General features: G+C 39.0%; 1 pseudogene; it reads left to right on the top strand.

The window, feature by feature from the left end:
- Positions 1-7,922: 7,922 nt before the first annotated feature.
- Positions 7,923-11,379, top strand: LOC148545706 (uncharacterized; annotated as a pseudogene).
- The last annotated feature ends 8,189 nt before the right edge of the window (positions 11,380-19,568 follow it).

Raw genomic sequence — 19,568 nt, 5'->3', positions numbered from 1 at the left:
TCAGAATGGACCATCCTGGATATATTCTATGATGGTCTGTCTGAGTTATCTAAGATGTCACTGGACACTTCTGCAGGTGGATCCATTCACCTAAAGAAAACGCCTGCAAAAGCTTAAGAACTCATTGACATGGTTGCTAATAACCAGTTCATGTACACTTCTGAAAGGAATCCTGTGAGCAATGGGACGCCTATGAAGAAGGGAGTTCTTGAATTTGATACTCTGAATGCCATATTGGCTCAGAATAAAATATTGACTCAGCAAGTCAATATGATTTCTTAGAGTCTGAATGGAATGCAAGCTGCATCCAACAGTACTCAAGAGGCTTCTTATGAAGAAGAAGCTTATGATCCTGAGAACCCTGCAATAGCAGAGGTGAATTACTTAGGTGAACCTTATGGAAACACCTATAACTCATCATGGAGAAATCATCCAAATTTCTCATGGAAGGATCAAAAGCCTCAACAAGGCTTTAATAATGGTGGAAGAAACAGGTTTAGCAATAGCAAGCCTTTTTCATCATCCACTCAACAACAGACAGAGAATTCTGAGCAGAATCCATCTAGCTTAGCAAATCTAGTCTCTGATCTATCTAAGGCCATTGTGAGTTTCATGAATGAAACAAGGTCTTCCATTAGAAATTTGGAAGCACAAGTGGGCCAGCTGAGTAAAAGAATCACTAAAATCCCTCCTAGTACTCTCCCAAGCAATACAGAAGAGAATCCAAAAGGAGAGTGCAAGGCCATTGACATAAACACCATGGCCGAACCCAAAAAAGGAGAGGAGGACGTGAATCCCAAGGAGGAAGACCTCCTGGGACGTCCAGTGATCAATAAGGAGTTTCCCTCTGAGGAACCAAAGGAATCTGAGGCACATCTAGAGACCATAGAGATTCCATTGAACCTCCTTATGCCCTTCATGAGCTCTGATGAGTATTCCTCTTCTGAAGAGAATGAGGATGTTACTGAAGAGCAAACTGCCAAGTTTCTTGGTGCAATCATGAAGCTGAATGCCAAATTATTTGGTATTGAAACTTGGGAAGATGAACCTCCCTTGTTCACCAATGAACTAAGTGATCTGGATCAACTGACATTGCCTCAGAAGAGACAGGATCCTGGAAAGTTCATAATACCTTGTACTATAGGCACCATGATCTTTAAGGCTCTGTGTGACCTTGGTTCAGGGATAAACCTCATGCCCCTATCTGTAATAGAGAAACTGGGAATCTATGGGGTGCAAGCTGCTAAAATCTCATTAGAGATGGCAGACAATTCAAGAAAACAGGCATATGGACAAGTAGAGGACGTGTTAGTAAAGGTTGAAGGCCTTTACATCCCTGCTGATTTCATAGTCCTGGATACTGGAATGGAAGAGGATGAATCCATCATCCTAGGAAGACCTTTCCTGGCCACAGCAAGAGCTGTGATTGATGTTGACAGAGGTGAACTAGTCCTTCAATGGAATGAGGACTCCCTTGTGTTTAAAACTCAAGGATCTCCCTCTGCAACCATGGAGAGGAAGCATGAAAAGCTTCTCTCAAAGCAGAGTCAACCCAAGCCCCCACAGTCAAACTTTAAGTTTGGTGTTGGGAGGCCACAACCAAACTCTAAGTTTGGTGTTGAACTCCCATATCCAAACTCTAAGTTTGGTGTTGGAGAGTTTCAACAATGCTCTGAACATCTGTAAGGCTCCATGAGAGCCCACTGTCAAGCTATTGACATTAAAGAAGTGCTTGTTGGGAGGCAACCCAATGTTTATTTATCTAATTTTTATTTTCATTGTTTTTCATGTCCTTATAGGTTCATGATCATATGGAGTCACAAAATAAATAGAAAAATTGAAAACAGAATCAAAAACAGCAGAAGAAAAATCACACCCTAGAGGAGTATCTGTCTGGCGTTCAGCGCCAGAACAGAGCATGGTTCTGGCGCTGAACGCCCAAAATGGGCATCTTCTGGGCGCTGAACGCCAGAACAGGCATGGTTCTGGCGTTCAACGCCAGAAATGGCACACAAATGGGCGCTGAACGCCCCAAATAGCCACCAACCTGGCGCTGAACGCCCAGAGTTATGTGCAAAGGCATTTTTTCATGCCTAATGGGTGCAGGGATGTAAATCCTTGAAAACCTCAGGATCTGTGGATCCCACAGGATCCACTCAGGATCTGTGGACCCCACAGGATCCACTCAGGATCTGTGGACCCCACAGGATCCCCACCTACCTCCACTCACTTCTTCTCACCACTCTCTTTCACACAACCCCATAAACACTCTTCCCCAAAAACCCTTCACCAATCACCTCAATCTCTCTTCCCCATCACCTCCTCACCACTCACATGCATCCACTCTTCCCCATAAACCTACCTCATAAACTCCACCTACCTTCAAAAATTCAAAACCAATTTCCCACCCAAACCCACCCATATGGCCGAAACCTTTCCCCCCTCCCTTCCCTATATAAAGCCCTCCATTCTTCATCAAATTCACACAACACACCCCTCTACACCCTTCTTGGCCGAAACACTTCCCACTCTCCCTCTCCTCCATTTCTTCTTCTTCTTCATCTATTCTTTCTTTTATTGCTCGAGGGCGAGCAAAATTCTAAGTTTGGTGTGTAAAAGCATAAGCTTTTTGTTTTTCCATTACCATTGATGGCACCTAAGACCGGAGAATCCTCTAGAAAGGGGAAAGGGAAGACAAAAGCTTCCACATCCGAGTCATGGGAGATGGAAAGGTTCATCTCCAAAGCCCATCAAGACCACTTCTATGATGTTGTGGGCAAGAAGAAGGTGATCCCTGAGGTCCCTTTTAAACTCAAAAGAAATGAGTATCCAGAGATCCGACATGAAATTCAAAGAAGAGGTTGGGAAGTTCTAACAAATCCCATCCAACAAGTCGGCATCCTAATGGTTCAAGAGTTCTATGCTAATGCATGGATCACCAAGAACCATGATCAAAGTAAGAACCCGGATCCAAAGAACTATGTTACAATGGTTCGGAGGAAATACTTAGATTTTAGTCCGGAGAATGTGAGGTTGGCGTTTAACTTGCCCATGATGCAAGGAGATGAACGCCCCTACACTAGAAGGGTCAAGTTTAATCAAAGGTTGGACCAAGTCCTTATGGACATATGCGTGGAAGGAGCTCAATGGAAGATTGACTCCAAAGGCAAGCCGGTTCAACTAAGAAAATTGGACCTCAAGCCTGTAGCTAGAGGATGGTTGGAGTTCATTCAATGCTCAATCATTCCCACTAGCAACCGGTCTGAAGTTACTATAGACCGGGCCATCATGATCCATAACATCATGATTGGAGAAGAGGTGGAAGTTCATGAGATTATACCTCAAGAACTCTACAAGGTGGCTGATAAGTCTTCCACTATGGCAAGGTTAGCCTTTCCTCACCTCATTTGCCACCTATGCAATTCGGCTGGGATTGACATAGAGGGAGATATCCTCATCAAAGAGGACAAGCCCATCACTAAGAAAAAGATGGAGCAAGCAAGAGAGTCCACTCATGGAGCTCAAGAGGCGTATGAAGCTCATCACCATGAGATCCCGGAGATGCCTCAAATGCACTTTCCTCCACAAAACTATTGGGAGCAAATCAACACCTCCCTAGGAGAATTGAGTTCCAATATGGGACAACTAAGGGTGGAACATCAAGAGCACTCCATCATGCTTCATGAAATAAGAGAAGATCAAAAAGCAATGAGGGAGGAGCAACAAAGACAAGGAAGAGACATAGAAGAGCTCAAGGACATCATTGGTTCCTCAAGAAGGAAACGCCACCATCACTAAGGTGGATTCATTCCTTGTTCTTATCTCTTCTGTTTTTTGTTTTCTATGTTATGTGCTTATCTATGTTTGTGTCTTCATTACATGATCATTAGTAGTTAGTAACGCTGTCTAAAAGTTATGAATGTCCTATGAATCCATCACCTCTCTTAAAAAAAAATGTTTTAATTCTAAAGAACAAGAAGTACATGAGTTTCGAATTTATCCTTGAACTTAGTTTAATTATATTGATGTGGTGACAATGCTTCTTGTTTTCTGAATGAATGCTTGAACAGTGCATATGTCTTTTGAAGTTGTTGTTTAAGAATGTTAAATATGTTGGCTCTTGAAAGAATGATGACTAGGAGACATGTTATTTGATAATCTGAAAAATCATAAAAATGATTCTTGAAGTAAGAAAAAGCAGCAAAGAACAAAGCTTGCAGAGAAAAAAAAAATAATAGGCAAAAAAAAAAAAATAGAAAGAAAAAGAAAAAGCAAGCAGAAAAAGCCAAAAGCTCTTAAAACCAAGAGGCAAGAGCAAAAAGCCAACAACCCTTAAAACCAAAAGGCAAGGGCAATAAAAAGGATCCCAAGGCTTTGAGCATCAGTGGATAGGAGGGCCTAAAGGAATAAAATCCTGGTCTAAGCGGCTAAACCAAGCTGTCCCTAACCATGTGCTTGTGGCGTGTAGGTGTCAAGTGAAAACTTGAGACTGAGCGGTTAAAGTCAAGGTCTAAAGCAAAAAAAGAGTGTGCTTAAGAACCCTGGACACCTCTAATTGGGGACTCTAGCAAAGCTGAGTCACAATCTGAAAAGGTTCACCCAATTATGTGTCTGTGGCATTTATGTATCCGGTGGTAATACTGGAAAACAAAGTGCTTAGGGCCACGGCCAAGACTCATAAAATAGCTGTGTTCAAGAATCATCATACTGAACTAGGAGAATCAATAACACTATCTGAACTCTGAGTTCCTATAGATGCCAATCATTCTGAACCTCAATGGATAAAGTGAGATGCCAAAACTATTCAAGAGGCAAAAAGCTATAAGTCCCGCTCATATGATTGCAGCTATGTTTCATTGATAGTTTGGAATTTATAGTATATTCTCTTCTTTTTATCCTATTTGATTTTCAGTTGCTTGGGGACAAGCAACAATTTAAGTTTGGTGTTGTGATGAGCGGATAATTTATACGCTTTTTGACATTGTTTTTAGTATGTTTTTAGTAGGATCTAGTTACTTTTAGGGATGTTTTCATTAGTTTTTATGTTAAATTCACATTTCTGGACTTTACTATGAGTTTGTGTGTTTTTCTATGATTTGAGGTATTTTCTGGCTGAAATTGAGGGACTTGAGCAGAAATCAGATTCAGAGGTTGAAGAAGGACTGCTGATGCTGTTGGATTCTGACCTCCCTACACTCAAAGTGGATTTTCTGGAGCTACAGAACTCGAAATGGCGCGCTTCCAATTGCGTTGGAAAGTAGACATCCAGGGCTTTCCAGAAATATATAATAGTCCATACTTTGACCAAGAATAGACGACGTAAACTGGCGTTTAACGCCAGCTTTCTGCCTAAATCTGGCGTCCAGCGCCAGAAAAGGAGCCAAAACCAGAGTTGAACGCCCAAACTGGCACAAAAACTGGCGTTCAACTCCAAGAAGGACCTCTACACGTGCAACACTCAAGCTCAGCCCAAGCACACACCAAGTGGGCCCCGGAAGTGGATTTATGCATCAATTACTTACACTTTAAACCCTAGTAGCTAGTTTATTATAAATAGAACCTTTTACTACTGTATTAGACGTCTTTTTGACCATCTTTGGATCATCTTAGCATCTTTGGATTATCTTTTGATCTATTGATCACGTTTTGGGGGCTGGCCATCTCGGCCATGCCTGGACCTTTCACTTATGTAATTTTAACGGTAGAGTTTCTACACACCATAGATTAAGGTGTGGAGCTCTGCTGTTTCTCAAGGATTAATGCAAAGTACTACTGTTTTCTATTCAATTCATCTTATTTCACTTCTAAGATATTCATTCGTACTTCAATCTGAATGTGATGAATGTGACAATCATCATCATTCCCTATGAACGCGTGTCTGACAACCACTTCCGTTCTACCTTCGACTGAATGAGTATCTCTTAGATCTCTTAATCAGAATCTTCGTGGCGTAAGCTAGAATGATGGCGGCATTCAAGAGAATCCGGAAAGTCTAAACCTTGTCTGTGGTATTCCGAGTAGGATTCAATGATTGAATGACTGTGACGAGCTCCAAACTCGCGATTGCAGGGCGTTAGTGACAAACGCAAAAGGATAGTAAATCCTATTCCAGCATGATCGAGAACCGACAGATGAATAGCCGTGCCGTGACAGGGTGCGTTGACTATTTTCACTGAGAGGATAAGATGAAGCCATTGACAAGGGTGATGCCTCCAGACGATTAGCCGTGCCGTGATAGGGCATTGGATCATTTTCCCGAGAGATGACCGAAAGTAGCCATTGACAGTGGTGATGTATCACATAAAGCCAGCCATGGAAAGGAGTAAGACTGATTGGATGAAGATAGCAGGAAAGCAGAGGTTCAGAGGAACGAAAGCATCTCTATTCGCTTATCTGAAATTCTCACCAATGAATTACATAAGTATTTCTATCCCTATTCTATTAATTATTATTCGAAAACACCATTATCAATTTATATCTGCCTAACTGAGATTTGCAAGGTGACCATAGCTTGCTTCATACCAACAATCTCCGTGGGATTCGACCCTTACTCACGTAAGGTATTACTTGGACGACCCAGTGCACTTGCTGGTTAGTTACACGGAGTTGTGAACCATGGTCTTGGCATCATGTTTTTGGCACCATTTCCAGGGAAAGAAAGAGCAATGAATTTTACATAATTAAAGTGTAATCACGATTCCGCGTACCAGGCCTCTGTCACGCGTCCGCGTGGGTCACACGGTCGCGTCATTCGGAGTTTTTCTTGGCATGTGGTTGCGTCAATCATGCGACCACGTCATATGTGTTTCGCTCGAGGCGCGCGATGGCGTCAGTCACGCGTTCGCGTCGCGCTCTCTTCGCACTAGCATGCGGCCGCGTCGTCCATGCGATCGCGTGGCTGCCAGTTTCTCCAAAAACTCCGTTTTGTGCTTTCCTTCCATTTTTGTATGTTTCCTTTCCATCCTTTGAGTCATTCCTGCCTTAGAAGATCTGAAACTACTCAACACACTAATCACGGCATCGAATGGAAATAAAGGTAATTAAAATAATTAATTTTAAAGCATAGGAAACATCTTTTTCACATACATCACATAATAAGAAAGGGAAAGTAAAACCATGCAGTTAATATGAATAAGTGGGTGAAGGATTGAATAAATCACTCAGATTAAGCACAAAATATATCATGAAATATGGGTTTATCAATGAACCCGCATATCCACCCCAATCTCCAATGGATGACACTCTAAGTGTTCTTCTTCAAGAGCAAAGAGAGATGCAAAGGACGACACAAGAGTTCATAACTACCTTGACCGAGGTAGTAGGTAATTTAGCCTCTCTGCGCTTCGACACTCAAAATACTCCCACAGCTACATGTGAAGAATCAATAGAAGAGCGTAGCATGAAGGAGACACTAGAAACTCCGGTGGACAATGAGGAACATGACTTTGTATTAGAACAAGTGGAGGAAGCCGTAATAGTCGAAGAGAAAGAAACGGTCGAAGACTTAGGAGATGCTAAACCTCCATGGGAATCTAGAATTGTGGAGTATTCCTCCAAGAAGCTTGAATTTAATGTCAAGGAGGCTAGTGCACGACCTCCATAGCATATTCCCTATGAAGAATTGGAGGGGATAGATCAAGAAGCGAATTCCCTTGGTGATGATGATCATGAGTCAAGTCTTCCTAGTGCTGAATCTACATCTGCAAATGAACTCCGTGGGTATGAAGAACCTTCTCTGAGTGAGTTTGAGAATGATGATGAAGTGGAAGTCCTTCGGAAAGGATGGACAGGAGTTGAGTATGCTTTGTCACGGACGTTGGAAACTTCTCTACTTAGGTAGCTATCTACTCCTTCACTCGAGTGGGTAAAACTTATCTCTATTCGCTTTACCGTCCCACTTGAGTACGGTATTCTTGAAACGGATGGTCAACTTAGGAGACTTTGTGGTATTAAGCATAAGAGAAGGATGTTTAGTCGTTGGAGTTACAAATCAAGGCTCATCAAGGTTGAGACTTCAAGAGCTAGATGCAAGGGTGGGACTAGTGAACATTTGGTTGGATCTAAGAGAAGAGTTTCGTACTTCATAGAGAATTCGGAGTGCTTGCCGCCCGGTTGGAAGAAAGATGATCAACCTCAAGACGGGTGTAGAAACAAGATTTGGGATCCGGGCATACAAGAGAATCATATTTGGGAGCTCAAAGCTTGTGAAGAACTTCCTCAAGGCTTGGTGAACTCACTTGGAAAGGTAGGAGCTTATTGGAAGTCGAAGCATTGGTGGGAGTTTCAAGATGAGTTCAAGCACAAGCCACCATGACAAGGAGCTCACTAAATGTCCAACTTAAGGACTTTAACTAAAAGTGCTAGGTGGGAGACACCCCACCATGGTAAATTCTTTCTAATTTCCCTTTTATTTATATTAGTAATAAGTTAAATTTTTTATTTTTGTTTTTAAATATGTTTATTTCGTTTAATTCATGGTTTAGGTGTCAGAAAAAAAACTGCAATCGACGCGTCGATGACGCGCACGCGTCACATTCTGGTTCGCAATATCAACAAAATGAACAGAGTTGTGCGAAAACGGCGGTGGAATTGTGCATTAGCACAATTCCGACCGACGCCTACGCGTGCTTTACGCATACGCGTCACATTTGTTTCTCTCCACCCAAGCGTACGCGTCAGTGACGCGCACGCGTGGGTTTGAATTCACTAACACCCTAGACGCGTGAGCCATAGCCATTCGCGTCGCTTACCCTTCCATCTCCATCGTTCCATTTCTCCTCTCCTCCCTCCAAAACACAGAACCTCCATTACCACCACCACTCAAGCAACCATAACCACCCTCCATCAGCCACCACCGGCGACCCCGAGCTGCCGCTGACCACTCTTCTCCCTCTCTACCCCCTTCTTTTCTCTATCCTCTTCTCTGTCCGTCCGCCCATTCCCTCCGCCTTCACCAAGCACCGCCGCGGCCAGCCACCGCGCCGCTGTGCAGCCGCCACCTCTGGGCCGGCATTACTCTGCTCCACCCCTCATTTCCCTTCTTCTACCACTTCTGCTTCTCCCAGGTTCCCCTGCCTCTGTTCTTTGTATTTTTCATATTTTTACTATCATGTTTAAGTAATTTAGTTCACTTAGTTTAATTTCTATTAGAATTAGCTAGTTTGAAATGCATGTTAGTTGATTAGGTGGTTAGAGAATCTGGCGTGGATAGTGGATTTAGGTCTCTTCTTGTTACTGCTGGTGTTTGGGAACGGATTGCCCCTGTATTTGCCCCTTGGAACTGGATTGTTTACTGCTACTGTATTCTTGTTCATGTTCATCACACTGTTAATTGCGATTGCTGCTATGTTCTTGCTGATTGCCATTGTTTGGATGAGTCCAGAATGTTGTTTGTGCAGTCATAAATTTTGAGAAATTTCTGCATTTGCATTATTACTGCTGCTGCAATTCTTGTTTTAGTTTGAACTTAATCATTTGATTCAGTTAGGTGCATTTGTTTGGATTTGTGTTGATTGCTTGTGGAGTAGTTATTGAGCTCAATGAAAGGACTACTGACTGAATCAATTACTGTTGTTTCTTGCTGCTGTGCTTTTGTTCATGGCTCTTTGGAATGAACTAGCTGTTAGATATTGTTAATGGTTGCTTATGCAGTGATGATTTTTCCTCAATATATGAAATTAAGTTGTTATTGCTGCTGAGTTCTTGTTTCAATGTGACCTTCATTGTGTGAATTCATGTTGAATACTTATGATTGGTTGTTAAATTCAAAGAAATGAATGCTGCCCGGTTATAAATTATTGCTTTTTCTTGTTGGTGGCTGATTTCAAAACAAACAATTCCTGCTGCTGAGTCCTTATTTCAAATTGAACTTCATTCTTGGATTGAGCTATATGTAATTGTTGAACTTTTATCACTTGCAATTGACTGCTGAATTCAATGAATAAATGATGCCTGCATCTATTGCTTTTGTGCATTGTTGCTGATTTGGTGCTGTGTTTCAAGTCATTATTTTTGTTCATTCTCAATGAAGGAATGCTGCTATGCTATTTTGAGCTGTTTTGTTTTGCTTAATGTTATCTGAATCATATGGAATTACTGCTCGCTGCATCTGTTTGAATTCCTCTAAATTCATATGACTTGTTGTTTACTGCTGTTTTAATCCGGGAATGCTCAAATTACTACCAAAATGCTGTCAAATTTTTCTAAAATCTTTATGCTATTAATTTCCAATTATGAACTGAATTTAGCACATTTTGACTTTATTCCTACTTGATTACTGCCAAATTCAATTCATAAATTGGTCGGCTAGTATTTCCACCCCTTCTTTGCTTCCCTTTATCTGAACTACTTGCTTGATGGCAACAAGGCACTATTTGACGAAATTCTGTGTCAAACAGAACCTTGATTGACCAAGTGATTTTGAACCTCTTTTCTATTTTTAATTTTGTTTCAAGTTAGGTCAATACCCTTCTGTTTATGGCTTTCTGTCTGTTTGCTTATTTACCTACTTTTCTTTCTTCTGCTTTATTTAATATTCTGTATCCTGTAATTTCTGTTTTTAGGATTTCTGACAGAGGGAAAGGCAAAGCCAAGGTTACCTCAAGTAAGAGGAAAAGGTCGCAGCCATCCATTGAACCGGCGACCTCAGGCTTATCTGAGCGGAAGCTTAATGAGAAGGATAAGGCTGACCAAGCTACGCCTTCTAACAACCCATATAAGTTTGCCAACCTATACTGTGAGCTCAGATTTGAGCACTTTGATAAGAAGAACCTCATTGTGGAAAAGAGACTAGATGTACCCTTCAATCTGAAGCCGTATATTGAGCGTCAGATTACGGAGAGGGGTTGGTTCTTTCTTGACAGAGAGCTAGTACGAGTAAACGAGACTTGGATCCGGGAGTTCTATTGCAATTACTACCGAGTGACCCTTGATGTCGTTCATCTCAGAGATAGGCAGATTCTGGTTACAGAGGAGGCTATTGAGGACATCCTCCACTTTCAGCCTATGATCAGTGATAAAGATGCCTTCCATTAGTCCGAGGAGGATTATAAATGCATGACTTTTGATTGGGACGCAGTGCATCATACGGTTGCCGTTCCTGATACCCCTTGGGAGCAAGGATCCAAGAAAGAGACTCCGAGAGGCACTAAGTTCGACTATTTGACGAAAGAAGCCAAGTTGTGGCAACAGATTCTATGTACCTATGTCATGCCCAGTACTCATGCTACTGAGGTCCCAGCTGATATGATAATTCTGATTTGGTGTGTCTTAGAGGAGAAGGAACTATACCTTCCATGCCTCATTAGGAGATACATATACCGGGCCAATATCAGAGGCAACCTACCATTCGCTTGTTTGGTCACACAGCTAGCTCACTAGGCTGAGGTACCCTGGGAGCAGGGCGATGAGGCACCAGCCGCTCATGGTAAGGAGAAGGTTATCCCTTGGGGTGACTAGTTTGGTGACCGCCTAGTAGCTTGTTGCAGAGACCGAGCAGCCATCGCAGCAGCTACTGAGCCGACTACTTCTTCAGCTCTAGCAGGACCATCTGCACCATCTCGATCAGCACCTTCATCTGCATCACAGCCGGTCTACCGTCTTGTGTGGCATCTCTTTGAGTGCATGGATCGGATGGAGCGGCGTTTGTTGTGACGTTATGAGCAGTCTGAGCATCGCAACAAGTGACGCTATGCACATCTGAAGCTGATTGTGACATCGGGGCATACTGACATCCCCTCTGAGCCCGATACACTCTCGGATCACTCTGAGGAGGAGGAGGATGAGCAGGAGGAGGCCCAACAGGAAGAGACGCAGCCTGAGCATCCTACATTGCCACAGGCACCTGTACAGCCACAGCCGATAGAGCCAGAGGCACATCCTTCGACAGGCGATGATAGAGATGCAGACGTTGACCTCGCTCACCCGGCTTGATTGAGAGCATCGAGGACGATGCTGTTATTTAAGTGTGGGGAGGTCGCCGTCTCCGGCGGACTATATTTTGGTGAACTATTTCAGATTTTTATTTTATTTTGCTTTATTTTGTTTTATTTTTCTTTTAGTACTTGCACATTTTTATTTTATTGTACTTTTGTTTATTTTTACTTTGTTGCATTTTGCACTTTGGGCTTGTATATATCTTAGATATTTAGCTTGAATTGCACTTTTAGTTTATTAGTTGTAATTTGGAAAAATGTGGATTATTGAGCTTAGTTTACCCTTTTGACATGAGAATTTGGCTTGATTGAAAATAGGGAGTAAACTAAAAACTTTTAGCTTTTCATAATCACAACATTTCATTTAGTATATATATATAATAATAAATGTTGGTCAATTTGTTAAAATTTTCAAGAAATTCATTTTTCTTAGAAAAGGCATTTAAGATTCACATTGATTTGAGTTAAAACTTTTTAAAACTTGCATGATATATATAAATAGTTTGGAATATAGTTTTTCAGCTAAGAACACACAACCCGTGAGTTTTTGAACTTAATTGCATGGTTACATTATTTAGCCATGATTTTTATTCTTGTGTGTTTTCTTCTCTATGATTGCAATCTTTGGTTTCTTCCATTCTATATGTCCATTATTTAGTGTATGTTCATGCTTATATGTGATTGAGGCCATCATTTGATTATAGCTCACTTATCCCAAATAGCTTACCCTTTCATTTACCTTTGTTTGCCACTTTGAGCCTTGTAACCCCCTTTTTGTTCGTTATATTACCACATCACTATTTTAAGCGGAAAAACAATTAATTACCCTATTTGAATCTTTGGTTAGCTTAAGATAGTGTGTGTCAACTAAGTGTGGGGAAATGTGGGAACTTTGGTTGATGAGAATGTGTTTTGTTTTATTGACAAATATTGAGAATTTGGGTGCTTACTCGTGTAAAATTATAAAAACCATATGCATTGATATATTATGCTTTCATATATATATATATATATATATATATATATATATATATATATTAAAAAATAAAAAAATTGTTAAGTTCAATAAAAAGATCAATGCATATGTGGTGGAATTAAATTGATACATGAATATGTGAAATATACAAAAGTGAGATTTTAGGTGGCTAAGCTTGACTTTAGAATTGTATAGAGAATGTATATGTGTTAGGTGAGAATTTAGGTTAGTCAAAGATTCATATGATAGCTCACTTGGCCATACATATATCCTCACCCTTACCTTAGCCCCATTACAACCTTGAAAAGCCCTCATGATATTTGCATTTGTACACTTGATAATTGTTGATTGGTTAGATGAAGAACAAAGTTTTAGAAAGCATGATTAGAGGAGATTTGAGTGGTTTAACCCCAAACAGTTGAGTGATTAGAGTGCATATACAAATCCAGTGAGGGTTCAATTGCTCATTTTCCATATGCCCATATTTGATCATTGCTTGTCTTGCAAGTTTGTGAACTCTTTTGATTAACTCAACTCAATTGTGAATGTGCTTTAATATGATTGACTTAGCCCTTGATTGTGCATATATGATTTCTTGGAAATTTAACTCACTTTGACCACATATATGCTTATATATGTATAAATAGATAGTAATTAGAATAGCATGATGCATGTCGGTAGCTTGCATCTAGATAGGTTGCATTCCATAAGTTCTACCATTTTGCCTTCGCTCTTTTGGTTCTCTTGAGCTTAGCATAAGGACATGCTAATGTTTAAGTGTAGGAAGATTGATAAACCGCTATTTTATGGTTTATTTTGTATTGAATTGAGCGGATCTTATCAATTATTCTCACACTTATGCATATAATTCGCATGTTTTACATTTTCCTTCCTAATTTTATGTTATGATTAAAAACATGCTTCTTTGGCCTTAAATTTGCTAATTTTAATCCCCTCTTATTACCATTCAATGTCGTGATATGTTTGCTGAGTGTTTTCAGGGTTTATAGGGTAGGAATGGCTTAGAGGATGGAAAGGAAGCATGCAAAAGTGGAAGGAACACAAGAAAATGGTGTTTTGAGAAGCTGGCAGTGACACGTACACGTGGGCGACGCATACGCGTGACTGGCATAGAAGACGAACGACATGTACCCGTGACAAGGATTTTTGTCAAGCAATGCGTACGCGTGGACGACGCATACGCATGACAGAGCGTCATGTGCTACATTACACAGAAGACGCTGGGGGCGATTTCTGGGCTCCTTTTGGCCCAGTTCCAAGCCCGAAAACACAGAATAGAGGCTGCATAGTGGGGGAATCATTCATTCAACTTTCATTCACATAATTTTAGGTTTGAGATGTAATTTTCTAGAGAGAGAGACAGGCTCTCTCCTCTCTCTAGGTTTTAGGATTCTTAGTTTTTTTCCTTTTCAATTTCTGAATTCTATCTTATTTCAATTTAGTCTCCCTTCTACTTTTAATTGTTCTAGCTTTCTAGTTTATTTATTTCTCTTGTTGATTACTTTATGTTGCTATTTTAGTTTATGAATTCTCATGTTAGATTCAATTTTCTATTTAATACAATTTGAGGTATTTCATAATTATTATTCCTTTCTTCGTTTGTTATTATTGATGTTTGCAATTAGTTGTTTAGATTTAATATTCCTTGTTAGTTTTCTATGTTTTTATGTTGTGCCTTCCAAGTGTTTGATAAAATGCTTTGGAGGGTTTTAAGTTAGATTTTTATATTCTTAGCTTGAATTGATTAATTGGAGACTCTTGAATCATCATAAGTCTCTTGTTGGTTGGTGATTGAAACTTGCTAATTAGCTTGAGCTTTACTAACTCCAGTCTTTGATTAGGACTTGTGAATTCAAGTTGATTTTCTCACTTGACTTACCTTCAATTGTTAGAGGTTAACTAAGTGAGAGCAAAAAGGCAATTACTATCACAAGTGACTATGATAATGGGGATAGGAATTCCGATTATCAATCCTTGCTAGGACTTTTCTTAGTTGTTATTTTATTTCCTTGCTATTTACATTACTTGTTCCTTATTTCAAAACCCAAAAAGATACTTTCCCATAACCAATAATAACTACACTTCCCTGCAATTCCTTGAGAGACGACCTGGGGTTTAATACTTTGGTTAATTTTATTGGGTTTGCTTAAGTGACAAACAAATTAAATTTGATTGAGGTTTAATTGTCAGTTTAGATCTATACTTGCAATGCGATTACTTTTGTGAAATTCTTTACTGACGATTTTCCCCCATCATGGTACTACACTGAATTGCAAGTTGTAATGTAATATTCTACAGCAACAATCACAAGAATGGTAAAACCAGGAATAGTTTAGTTGTTTACTTGTTGCAAGCTGGAGGTGCCATATCCACTGTAAGAAGATGACATGAGGAATTGAACCAGTGACCAATTTTCATGGTCCAAGGCATTTGTGAGAAGTTCCAAGTAGCTGGAGGAAGGAATAAAGAAGAACTCATTATGACAATAAAGCATTAAATAAACTATCAACAGAAAAAATTCACTGGCATAATTAGGACTAATTAGGAGATTATAGGCTAAAGGAATAAGTTACCCTCCTCTTACTGCTAGGTCAAACTTTGTTAGCTACTATAGTTCTCTTAGTTTATTTACAAGCAATAATGGTGACATAATTCCTTCAAGTAACTGACATTCTACTAAAAACAAACCAGAAAAGACGAACTTACTCCCAAAGGTAAGTGATGAGCGGATAATTTATACGCTTTTTGGCATTGTTTTTAGTATGTTTCTAGTATAATCTAGTTACTTTTAGGGATGTTTTCATTAGTTTTTATGTTAAATTCACATTTCTGGACTTTACTATGAGTTTGTGTGTTTTTCTGTGATTTCAGGTATTTTCTGGCTGAAATTGAGGGACTTGAGCAAAAATCAGATTCAGAGGTTGAAGAAGGACTGCTGATGCTGTTGGATTCTGACCTCCCTGCACTCAAAGTGGATTTTCTGGAGCTACAGAACTCAAACTGGCGCGCTTCCAATTGAATTGGAAAGTAGACATCCAGGGCTTTCCAGCAATGTATAATAGTCGATACTTTGGCCGAGTTTAGACGACGTAAAAGGGCGTTGAACGCCAGTTCTACGCTGCTGTCTGGAGTTAAACGCCAGAAACAAGTCACAAACCAGAGTTGAACGCCAGAAATACGTTACAACCTGGCGTTCAACTCCAGAAAGAGCCTCTGCACGTGTAACATTCAAGCTCAGCCCAAGCACACACCAAGTGGGCCCCAGAAGTGGATTTATGCATCAATTACTTACTTCTGTAAACCCTAATGACTAGTTTAGTATAAATAGAACTTTTTATCTTTGTATTCGCAGTCTTGGTTACTCCGGTTCCCCTCTGGGGCCGAGACCAATGAACTCCATTATCACTTATGTATTTTCAACGGTAGAGTTTCTACACTCCATAGATTAAGGTGTGGAGCTCTGCTGTTCCTCAAAGATTAATGCAAAGTACTACTGTTTTTCTATTCAATTCAACTTGTTCCGCTTCTAAGATATTCATTCGCACTCCAACCTGAATGTGATGAACGTGACAATCATCATCATTCCTTATGAACGCGTGCCTGACAACCACTTCCGTTCTACCTTAGATTGAATGAGTATCTCTTAGATCTCTTAATTAGAATCTTCGTGGTGTAAGCTAGAATGATGGCGGCATTCATGAGAATCCGGAAAGTCTAAACCTTGTCTGTGGTATTCCGAGTAGGATTCAGGGATTGAATGACTGTGACGAGCTTCATACTCGCGAGTGCTGGGCGTAGTGACAGACGCAAAAGGAGGGTGAATCCTATTCCAGCATGATCGAGAACCTCAGATGATTAGCCGTGCTGTGACAGAGAATTTGGACCATTTTCACAAGAGGATGGGATGTAGCCATTGACAACGGTGATGCCCTTGCATAAAGCCAGCCATGGAAAGGAGTAAGACTGATTGGATGAATACAGTGGGAAAGCAGAGGTTCAGAGGAACGAAAGCATCTCTATGCGCTTATCTGAAATTCTCACCAATGATTTACATAAGTATTTCTATCCTTAGTTTATTATTTATTTTTGAAAACTCCATAACTATTTATATCCGCCTGACTGAGATTTACAAGGTGACCATAGCTTGCTTCATACCAACAATCTCCGTGGGATCGACCCTTACTCACGTAAGGTTTATTACTTGGACGACCTAGTGCACTTGCTGGTTAGTTGTATCGAAGTTGTGACAAATTATGAATTGAGATTAGAGCACCAAGTTTTTGGAGCCATTACCAGAGATCACAATTTCGTGCACCAAGTTTTTGGCGCCGTTGCCGGGGATTGTTCGAGTTTGGACAACTGACGGTTTATCTTGTTGCTCAGATTGGGTAACTTTCTTTTTGTTTTATTTTCAAAAATTTTTCAAAAACCTTTTAAAAATTTCTCATCTGTTTTCGAAAAAAAAAATTTTAAAATAAAAATGTTTTCAAAAATATATTTTTCTTCAGAATTTTTAAGAATGAATTCTAGTGTTTCATGAAGCATGTTGAAGCATGGCTGGCTGTAGAGCCATGTCTAAATTCTTTTGGACTGAGGTTTTGGCTTAAAATTGAATGAATTACTCTCATGTTACATACTAAAGCTTGGCTGGCTATTAAGCCATGCCTGACCCTTTGATTGGAGCTTTAGACTAAAGAGCATAAGATTCCTGGAATTCATATTAAAAATTTTGGAATCCTTATTTTTCTTTTTCAAAATGATTTTTGAAAAAATTAAAAGAAAAAAAAATCATAAAATCATAAAAATAAAAAAAATATTTTGTATTTCTTGTTTGAGTCTTGAGTCAGATTTAAAGTTTGGTGTCAATTGCATATTCATCTTGCACTTTTCGAAAAATTCATGCATTCATAGTGTTCTTCATGATCTTCAAGTTATTCTTGGTAAGTCTTCTTGTTTGATCTTGATGTTTTCTTGTTTTGTGTTGTATGGTATTTCTCATATGCATTCTTGCATCCATAGAGTCTAAGCATTAAAGATTTCTAAGTTTGGTATCTTGCATGTTTTCTTTGCATTAAAAATTTTCAAAAATATGTTCTTGATGTTCATCATGATCTTCAAAGTGTTCTTGGTGTTCATCTTGACATTCATAGCATTCTTGCATGCATTCATTGTTTTGATCTAAAAATTTCCATGCATTGAGCATTTTTAGTGTTTTTCTCCCTAATCATTAAAAATTCAAAAATAAAAAAATACCTTTCCCTTTTTCTCTCTCAAAATTTCAAAAATTAGATTTGACTTTTTCAAAAATCTTTAAAAATCTAGTTGTTTTTATGAGTCAAATCAAATTTTCAATTTAAAAATCTTATCTTTTTCAAAATCTTTTTCAAAAATCAAATCTTTTTCATTTTTCTTAGTTATTTTCGAAAATTTTAAAAATATTTTTCAAAAATATTTTTCTTAATTTTATCACATAATTTTCGAAAATATCATCATCAATTAATGTTTTGATTCAAAAATTTCAAGTTTGTTACTTACTTGTTAAGAAAGATTCAAACTTTGAGTTCTAGAATCATATCTTGTGATTTCTTGTGAATCAAGTCATTAATTGTGATTTTAAAAAAAATTAAATCTTTTTCAAAACTAATTTCAATCATATCTTTTCAAAAATATCTTTCTATCTTATCTTTTTCAAAATCATATCTTTTTCAAAAATTTGATTTTAAAATATCTTTTCTAACTTCCTAACTCCTTATCTTTTCAAAATTTGTTTCAACTAACTAACTAACTTTTTGTTTGTTTCTTATCTTTTTCAAAACCACCTAACTAACTCTTTCTCTCTCTAATTTTCGAAAATATCTTTCCTTTTTTTCAAAATTTCTTTTTAATTAACTAATTATTTTAATTTTTGATTTTAATTTTCGAAAAATCACTAACCTTTTTCAAAAACTATTTTCGAAAATCACTAACTCTTTTTCAAAAATTATTTTCGAAAATTCTCTCTCTCTCATCTCCTTCTATTTATTTATTCATCTACTCACACAGGACCTCTATACTGTGGTAAAAAGGACCCCTATTATTATTATTTTTTTGTCCCTCTTTTTCATATGAGCAAGAGCAAGGACAAGAACATTCTTGTTGCAGCAGATCCAGAACCTAAAAGGACTCTAAAGAGGAAACTAAGAGAAGCTAAATTACAACAATCCAGCAAGCACCTTTCAAAAATTTTCGAACAGGAAGAGGAGATGGCAGCCAAAAATAATAATAATGCAAGGAGGATGCTTGGTGACTTCACTGCACCTAATTCCAATTTACATGGAAGAAGCATCTCCATTCCTGCCATTGGAGCAAACAATTTTGAGCTTAAACCTCAATTGGTTTCTCAGATGCAGTAGAACTGCAAGTTTCATGGACTTCCATCTGAAGATCCTTTTCAGTTCTTAACTGAATTCTTGCAGATCTGTGATACTGTTAAGACTAATGGAGTAGATCCTGAAGTCTACAGGCTCATGCTTTTCCCTTTTGCTGTAAGAGACAGAGCTAGAGTATGGTTAGACTCTCAACCTAAGGATAGCCTGAACTCTTGGGATAAGCTGGTCAAGGCTTTCTTAGCCAAGTTCTTTCCTCCTCAAAAGCTGACC

The sequence above is a fragment of the Arachis ipaensis genome, chromosome B9 (genome assembly GCF_059453495.1).
Source record: "Arachis ipaensis isolate K30076 ecotype BB chromosome B9, ASM5945349v1, whole genome shotgun sequence".
NCBI classification, from domain to species: Eukaryota; Viridiplantae; Streptophyta; class Magnoliopsida; order Fabales; family Fabaceae; genus Arachis; species Arachis ipaensis.
The sequence above is the reverse complement of the archived record's forward strand: the minus strand, read 5'-3'. Positions and strand labels throughout refer to the sequence as shown.